The sequence below is a fragment of the Xenopus laevis genome, chromosome 5L (genome assembly GCF_017654675.1).
Source record: "Xenopus laevis strain J_2021 chromosome 5L, Xenopus_laevis_v10.1, whole genome shotgun sequence".
Lineage (NCBI taxonomy): Eukaryota > Metazoa > Chordata > Amphibia > Anura > Pipidae > Xenopus > Xenopus laevis.
In genome coordinates, this window is record NC_054379.1 from 17,883,333 (window position 1) to 17,891,005 (window position 7,673).

Genomic DNA, 7,673 nt, shown 5'->3' on the forward strand with positions numbered 1-7,673 from the left:
TGTTTCTATGGCAGAAGTGCCCTACTTGCATTGTGTATTTTTCTTTAGTGTTCCTTTTGTTTCATTTCCAGACTGCAACTGATAACAATAATTGATTGACAGGATCACTTACCCTTAAAATAAAGAACGGAAAAGGCTAGACAGAACTCTTCTATATCATATTTAAATTAACCCTAAAATTCTATAATCACGTTACATAGTTACATAGTTAAATTGGGTTGAAAAAAAGACAAAGTCCATCAAGTTCAACCCCTCCAAATGAAAACCCAGCATCCATACACATACCCCTCCCTACTTTCACATAAATTCTATATACCCATACCTATACTAACTATAGAGCTTAGTATCACAATAGCCTTTGATATTATGTCTGTCCAAAAAATCATCCAAGCCATTCTTAAAGGCATTAACTGAATCAGCATCACAACATCACCCGGCAGTGCATTCCACAACCTCACTGTCCTGACTGTGAAGAACCCCCTACGTTGCTTCAAATGAAAGTTCTTTTCTTCTAGTCTAAAGGGGAGGCCTCTGGTACGGTGATCCACTTTATGGGTAAAAAGGTCCCCTGCTATTTGTCTATAATGTCCTCTAATGTACTTGTAAAGTATGGATGTAGTTTAACTATATAACAGAGAAAAATAGACAACCTTCTTCTTGTGGTTACACTAGACTTGTATTTAAAGGGGTTGCTCACCTTTGAGTTAGTTTTTAGTATGATGTAGAGCAGGGGTGTCCAACCTGCGGCCCGAGGATGGATATGAATGTGGCCCAGCTTGAAATGCTCAGTTCAATGCACACGCGGCGCTTAGTTTTCTGAAGTCGCCCAAAGTTGCCTCACGAGGAAACTTCGGCCGAGTTCGGAAAACGAAGTGCCGCGTGTGCATTCCCTCATGGCGATTTTCATTTTAGCCGGTGGAGGGCAGGGATAAGGCAATTCGGGGAGATTGTCGCCCTGAAGAAGAGGAGATTTGTTGTTGGGGTGACTAATCTCCCCGAATCTGCTCGTGTGGCCTGACCCTTACAGTTAGAGCTGCAGTAATCTGTTCAGTTGATCTCTGAGGCAGCACACAGACCAAATGGTGGTTCAAGGCAAGAGATGTAAAATGGCAATATTTACTTAAATATACATTCCGGTTTGATAAGATTCTTTAAAATGTCACTTAATTTGATATAAACTATCTGTTGCTCAAGTATTCATTTTGGGGGTATAGTTTCCCTTTAAGAGCTCAACAACGAGAAGGCACCTGCTGTAAAGGAAGCAGGTAGGATTTAGTACTGGCAAATTTTAAACTCAAAATTTTAATTTCTAGGTATCTTAATTTCCTCCAATTTATAAAGAACTTTAATACAAATGTTTTAGTTATGCCGCAGACTCGGGGAAATCCCTTTACTTGCTATAGCAGGCAGATTTTACGGGCACAAGTACCAATGGGCACAAAATCGCACCCCTTAATACTTAATCCAAGAATTAATTGTATGCAGGGTCTTGCTGTGCTTTGCTCTGAAATAAAAATCTGGGGAAGATCTTGCAACTTGCTCTGGCTCCAATGATCAGTGCCATCAGGTAAGGAACATACAGACATATATATATATATATATATATATATATATATATATATATATATATATATATATATATATATATATATATATATATATATACAGTAGACTGATATAAACTGATATATTATTTTCACTGTTATCTGAAATAGACTTTATTTGAACAGCTTCTGTATACAATGACCAATAGTCGGTGGCATTGCCAGAGGTAATAGGCAGCTATGCAGGAAGCTATAATTACACATTTCAGACTGCGGTTGCTAATGTGGCTTATGGCAGCAGTATACATTGTGTTATTTTTTAAAGTGAGTTTTTTTGAGCTGCTCTTTAAATGTGCTCTTGACAATTGTTTGCTCTGCTGTGAGCAGCCTTACCCAGTGCAATCCAAGCAGGCATACGTTTTGCATTGGCTTTAAATACTTTTAATGGTGTTTGCTTTCCTGTGTGTCCCGGGCCATACCTGCAAACGAGATGCACATACTAATGACTGTTTTCTGGAAGAATTAAGGGAGGAAGGAAGAGCTTAGGCCTGAGAATAATTCAAATTTAATGCCAGGACAAGCAGGGGGAATTGGGATTTTAAATAAACACAAATATCTCCTTAACCTTCCTGGTGCTGGAATGAACTGTACAGGGTACATAGTAGTATGGGGGGCACCCCTGTGGGACAGAAGCCAATGTCAATAGTTACAGAAATGCAAGTCACGGCTCCTATTCACACACGCACCTAGGTTATTTCCCTTGGCTCGGCAGGGAGGCATCCCAATACAGAGACAGGCCACCTGCGTTTCAATGAATAACTCAGGTCTAGTGCTACCCTTGCTCCTCAATTTATAAATCGGCTAAACCCCCTGCTATGGGCAAGTAACAGGAACACATGAGGGCTCCTACAGCTCACAAACTAAGGGAAACAATACAAATGTTTGCACCTGCTGCAGCATTCTAGATTTTACTAGATGATAAAAATGCCCCCCATGCCTACCATATCTCAGCATGCATTGCGGGTGTGCAGGTAAGTAGCAGCCATGGGCAAATTTTAGCTCCATTACGGTACAACAAAAGTGCCCTGCGGGTTGTTTCTATGGCAGAAGCTTAATGCCAGGTGTGCCCTACTTGCATTGTGTATTTTTCTTTAGTGTTCCTTTTGTTTCATTTCCAGACTGCAACTGATAACAATAAGTGATTGACAGGATCACTTACCCTTAAAATAAAGAAGGGAAAAGGCTAAACAGAACTCTTCTATATCATATTTTAAGTAACCCTAAAATTCTATAATCACGTAGGATGTAACTATATAACAAAGAAAAATAGAAAACCTTCTTTTTGTGGTTACACTAGACTTGTATTTAAAGGGGTTGCTCACCTTTGAGTTAGCTTTTCGTATGATATAGAGCAGGGGTGTCCAACCTGCGGCCCGAGGATGGATATGAATGTGGCCCAGCTTGAAACGCTTCCCGAGGAAACATCATAATAATGTAATAATAAGTCTATTTAATATCCAGGTGTCCCAGTGTATAGCTCCATTTGGTTATCCAACTGATACTGTAGTTCTTTTCTGTGTATTTTCTTTACTTTTACAAATCAAAAGTGTTTGTGTATTTCATACGTGGCCCCAAACTATTTTTCTTATTCCAATGTGGCCCAGGGATGCCCAAAAGTTGGACACCCCTGATATAGAGAGCGATACACTAAATCAATTTGCAATTGGTTTTCATTTTTTAAAATTATTTGTGGTTTTTGAGTTATTTAGCTTTGTAGTCAGCAGCTCTTCAGGTTGCAATTTCATCAGTCTGGTTGCTAGGGTCCAAATTCCCCTAGCAACCATACATTGTAGGGACTGGACTATGAATAGGAGAGGCCTGAATTGAAAGATAAGTAATAAAATGTAGCAATAATAATACATTTTTAGCCTTACATAGCATTTGTCTTTTAGACGGGGTCAGTGACCCCCCTTTTGAAAGCTGGAAAGAGGCAGAAGAAGAAGGCAAATTATTCAAAAATAAAGAAGACAAATTGAACAGTTGCTTAGAATTGGCCATTCTATAACATACTAAATATTAACCTAAAGGTGAACCACCCCTTTAAAAAGGATTCAAAGATTAAGAATATATCAATTTCCCCCCAGGGCCCTTGGGGATAATTCTTATTGGATTTGAACAGCAAACCAGGTACAATTAAGAGGAAATTGATGTATTTGAATCCCTTTCAAATACAAGTCTAGTGAAGCCCCATAAAGAGGGTTGTCTATTGTTTTCTATTATAGGGGTCACTTTCCCTGGCAACCAAGAAACCGATCATTCTCTAAAGTGGTGGTCCACAACCAGTGGCTCGAGAGCAGCATGTTAATCCCCAACCACTTGGCTGTTGCTCGCAGAACAGGTGCTTATCATTCAATTCCTGACTTGGAGGCAAGTTTTGGTTGAATAAAAACCAGGTGCACTGCCTTTATTTGGTACCCCCAAGTAGAGTCCTGCAGAGGGTCGGGTACCTGCGGGTTACCCGCAAAAACCTGCGGTACCCTGCGGGTAGAAGTTCCGAGTGCGGGTAAATGTGGGTCGGCGGTTCTTCACAATATCGATTTTTACTCCTTTTTTCTGATCACTCCTACTTCTAATGATGTCACTTCCAGTTTACAATGACAGCACGTCCTGATTCTTGATGGTCAGCAGGTTGCGGATAAGGTACTTGCGGGTCGAGTAGCGGGTAAGAATGCGGGTTGCGGGTAGAGTCGGGTATGGGTTCCAAAAAATGGACCCGCGCAGGACTCTACACCCAAGGATGTTTTGGATGTTTGTGTTGCTCCCCAACTGTTTTTACATTTGAATGTGGCTCATGGTTAAAAAAGGTTGGGGACCCCTGTTCTACGAGGTTCATTTTTATTGTTATTAGCAGAGACAGACTACGGGGTTCTGGGGCTGCCGCATCAGGGGCCTGCTCACCTCACCTCTTTCCACCAGCCAGTGCGTAACTTCTGATGGATGTGCAACAATTCAGGTGGCCGTGGGGAGTGGGTCTGGGCCCACCAGGTTTTTTCCCGGTGTCCCGCAGACCAGTCTAACCCTGGTTATTAGCTGCACTAAGACAAGTATGCAATATTCCAGAGGTTTGACAATACTTTCACTGTGGTGCACGAGGAACTGCTGCTGCTAACTAGTATTGACTTGGGCAGAAATACTATTTGACTACTTGACAATTGTAGTAGTTCCTTTTGCACAATTGGGCAAATATGATGCACAAGGAACTGCTGCACCCTCGCCCACTCACCCCTAAATAAAGTTTAAACATTAGCTGTATATAATGAATACTTTCTGCCACTCATCTAAGGCAACATTAGAAAATAAGTCCAACTCCTTTTAATTTCTTTTTAACCACAGAAAACCAAAATGAACATGATTGCTCCAAAAGTCCTGCCGTACATTTATCCCATTTAGTAGACATGGACTGTGGGACGTCTTTACCTATTTTTCCCTCGTTTCTCATGGTGTATCTAATTGATATTGATAAGACCTGTGCTGGTAAATAATAAGACGGCAGTGTTAATTAACCCCCTGATGCCTGTTTACCTAACACGATGTTAACAGCGCTGAAGTGATTAACTAAAAAAATCAGAGCAGATCATTTGCACGGGGGGAGATAACAAGCCTTAAACAAACCTAACGAGAGGGAGAGTAATTGCCCCTATGTAGTTAATCCCGAAGAGTGGTGAATGAACAATCAACACGTGCCTCTCTAAATAAACTGCAAGTATGGAGACTCCTTTATTTAGAGGAGTTGCAGTGGGGTGCCCTGCCTGGGCAGTAGTTAGGCAGCTTTCATACTAATTGGCTGCGTGCATACCTATTTGCTGTATGCTCATAGCTGTGTTATAGACTGGTTGTGAAATCTTTGACTATCTGTGTGCTCATAGGCTGCAGTCACTAATTGGTTGTATACATAGTTATTAGCCTCATGCATACTTATTGGTTGGGTATATACTCATTGACTGTGTACATACTCATTTTCTGCATGTATGCTCATTGGCTGCATGTATACTAAATGATTGCATACATATTAATTGGCTCCATGCATGCTTATAGTCTGTGCACGCATAGGGCTGAACTCCACCGCGCGCATACAGCTGATACGTCGCCATTGGATGACACGTGCATGGTTTCCATCCGACAGTCGGATACATGTCATTTATACCCGTGATTTCACATTAAAGTGATAATGACACTAAAAAACTACTTTTTAAAATATGAAAGTATATTAAAAGTTACCTATAGGTCATATTGATCGTTTTGTTGCGGAGAGATTTGTTTTTGTAATTTATTGTTAGCTGAAGTTCCTAAACCTGACTGTTTCACTGTCCCATCTCAGCCTGTCAGTTAAAGGAAAACTATACCCCCAAAATGAACACTTAAGCAACAGATAGTTCATATTATATTAAGTGGCATATTAAAGAATCTTACCAAACTGGAATATATATTTAAGTAAATATTGCCCTTTTACATCTCTTGCCTTGAGCCACCATTATGTGATGATCACCTGACCAGAAATACTACAACTCTAACTGTAACAGGAAGAAGTGAGGAAGCAAAAGACACAACTCTGTCTGTTAATTGGCTCATGTGACCTAACTTGTATGGTTTGTTGGTATGTTTGTGAGTGCAGTGAATCCTACGATCCCAGGGGGCAGCCCTTATTTTTTAAAATGGCAATTTTCTATTTATGATTACCTAATGGCACATACTACTAGAAAAGTATATTATTATGAAAATGGTTTATTTACATGAAGCAGGATTTTACATATGAGCTGTTTTATGCAATATCTTTTTATAGAGACCTACATTGTTTGGGGGGTATAGTTTTCCTTTAAAGTTTCCAATGCCAACGGATTCCTGCTGCACAAATATGGCAGCCCCCTCATACAGGAGCATGGGGCATCAGACAGGTAATGTAAAAGCATTGTGCAAATACTTTATAGCAAAGTTATAAGTAAAGATAGATAGCAAAGAAGCACGCACTCCAAGAGCCAGTCGATATTATTAAAAGCCTTTGTTAAAGAAACAGCCAAAACAAACGATCCTTACGCGTTTCGTATCCGAGGATACTTATAGGCATAATTAAAAACAGCCGTGAACAAAATTTAAACACGTGAAAAGGATGTGACGTGCAAAGTCAATCCTCCTAACATTTACCCTAAAATTTTAAATTATTTTAGCTGAAGTAAAACAGTTGCTCTTATTATTTCAAATAACCGTGAAATGCTGAATAACAATAAAGTTATAAGATACTGGTTAACCGTGAAATGTTATCAAACGATCAGATTTGAAATTATATTTGAAATTATTTGAAGTATCTTATAACTTTATTGTTATTGAGCATTTCACTGTTATTTGAAATAATAAGAGCAACTGTTTTACTTCAGCTTGAATAAAGGCTTTTAATAATATCGACTGGCTGTTGGAGTGCGTGCTTCTTCGCTATCTTCATTGAATTACTCCTCCAGCTACGGGTTCGGGGCGCTGCACCAGGGCCACTTTACATCTTCGGTGAGTTTCCACCTACATAAGATTTTGTGAATATATATTATATGCTATATACTGGTTAAAGCTACACCCCACTACGATAGTCCCAGGGTTTGTAGACCTGGTTCCCACTCTGTGTTGGGTGAGCCGTTAATTTTATAATACACATTTGGGGATTAAGCCGCTGTTTTTTCCTTGTATAAAGTTATAAGTAGCTTTCAAAGGCAATATTATGATAGATGTAAAAAATAAAAACAAAAAAAACCTGATTTCTGGTGTCGTGTCGGATGTAAGCGCGCCGTGGAGTTCAGCTGAAGCACAAACTCACATCAGCCTTAGTGGGTCAAACAGCGCCACCTAGTGCACTTACTGGTGAACTACATTTGTGCAAGTGAAGCACTCAAACTGTTTCCATATAGTGTAAGCAGGAGCAGCCCCCCTAAGTGACCACATTAATCTCCTATAAGCCAATATGCATACCTGCAGGCCTTCATTGGTATTGTAGCCCCGTGTACATAATACTGAAGGTTACTTTTAAAGGGCAAGTCAGCCACAAAATAAATATTTGCCTAATAAAAAAAAAACAAAAAAAAAAACAAT